The following is a 2,144-nucleotide window of genomic DNA, read 5'->3' as shown; positions in this document are numbered from 1 at the left end:
AACGTATTTCAAAAGTTTTAAAACATTGTTTTGAAAGAAATGTAGATTTGCATGCAGTTGTAAAAAATAGAGAACCTTTGTACCCATCACCCATTTCCCCCAATGGTAGCATCTTGCAAAACCTTAGAACAATATGCCAGGAAATTGACACTTGCTACATGTACTCATCTGTGTTCACATGCATAGTTCTGTGCACTTTTATCACACATGGAGGTTTATATGTCTACCACCATAGTCATACTGAACATCTCCATCAACACAGGATCCCTCATACTCCTCCCCCTACCTCCCGGCATGCTAGTCTGCTATCACTTGTATGTTCAAAAATGCTATATACCTGGAATCATACAGTATGTAACCTAAGATTGGCTTTTGCATTGAGCATAATTCTCTAGAAATTCACCCAGGTTGTCAAACGTATCCATAGTTCCTGTTTATTGCTTCAAAGCAATTCACTGTATGGATGTCCCATAGTCTGTTTAACCATTTGCCTGTTAAAAGACATCTGGGCTGCATCCAGTTTCGGCTACTACAAACAAAACTACTGTAAACATTAATGTACTAGTACAGGGTTTGTGTGAACATGGGCTTTGTTTCTCTGGGACTAATGCCCAGGAAGGCAATAGCAGGGTAAGGTGGTTGCATGTTCAGTGTTGTAAGAAACTGCCAAACCGTTTCCAGGCGGGCTGGCCATTCACTCCCATCAGTAGTGTGTGAGTGGTCTAGTTTCTCACCTCCTCATCAGCACTTGGGTTGTTGCTGTTTTTATTTTAGTCATTCTGATAGGAGGTAGTGGTATATAATTGTGGTTTTAATTTGCATTTACCTAACAGCTAATGATGTTGAATATTAATGATCTTTATCTGCCCTCTGTATCTCTTTGGTGAAATGCTTGCTCATCTTTTGCCCATTTTCTTCTTGGATTATTTTATATTGAGTTTTGAAAGTTTTTTATATATTAAAGGTACGATTCTTTTGTCAGATGCCTGCTTTGCAAATATTTTCTCCCAATCTGTAGCTTGTCTTCTCATCCCCTTCCTATGGGCTTTTGTAGAGCAAAACTTTTTCATATTGATGAGGTTTATCAATGGGTTTTTTTTTCCATTGGTGATGTCTAAACTCTTTGCCTAGCCTAAGATTCTAAAGATTTCTCCTTTTTAAAATACAAGTTTAATGTTTCTATGGTTTACATTTAAGTCCATGACCCATTTCAAGTCAGTTTTTTTCTAAACTGTGAGGTTTAGATCGAGGTTCATTTTTTTGGCCAATTGCTTCAGCACCATTCGTGGGAAAGGCTCCTTTCTCCTCTGAAGCGCTTTTGCACGCCTGTCAAAGATCAGTTGTGATGTCTGTGTGGGCCTCTTTGTGGCTTCTGTTGCCTTCCAAAAATGACAACACACTGTCTTTTTTGTTAAAAATATTTTTATATCTTTCAGAGAGGAAGGGAGAGGGAGAGAGAGAAACATCATTGATGAGAGAATAATTGATCTGCTGCCTCCTGCACCGGGGATCGAGCCCACAATCCAGGCATATGCCCCGACTGGGAATCGAACCATGACCTTCTGGTTCATAGATTGACTCTCAAACACTGAGCCACGCAAGCCAGGCCCACACTGTCTTTTTTTTTAAATTAAATTTATTGTTGAAAGTATTACAAAGGTTTCCTTTTTCCCCCCAATGACACCTTCTAGCCCGCCCACAACCCCTCTTCAACCTCCCACCCCCCTTCCAAGACCTTCACCATCCTATTGTCTGTGTCCATGAATTATGCATATACGCAAGTTCTTTGGTTGATCTCTTCCCATCTACCCACCCTCTGCTGCCTTCCCTTTGAGTTTTCCCAGTCTGTTCCATTCTTTCAACTCTCTGGATCCATTTGGTTAAACAGTTTATTTTGTTCATTAGTTTCACATATGCGTGAGATCATGTGATACTTGTCCTTCTCTGACTGACTTACTTTGCTTAGCATAATACTCTCCAGGTCCCTCTATGCTGTCTCAAAGGGTAAGAGATCCTTCTTTTTTATTGCTGCATAGTATTCCATGGTGTGAAGGTACCACAGCTTTTTTATCCACTCATCTACTGATGGGCACTTGTGCTTGCTTCCAAATCCTGGCTATTGTAAATAATGCTGCAGTGAACGT

The sequence above is a fragment of the Myotis davidii genome, unplaced genomic scaffold (assembly GCF_000327345.1).
Source record: "Myotis davidii unplaced genomic scaffold, ASM32734v1 scaffold2808, whole genome shotgun sequence".
Taxonomy (NCBI): Eukaryota; Metazoa; Chordata; class Mammalia; order Chiroptera; family Vespertilionidae; genus Myotis; species Myotis davidii.
Note: the sequence above shows the minus strand (reverse complement) of the source record.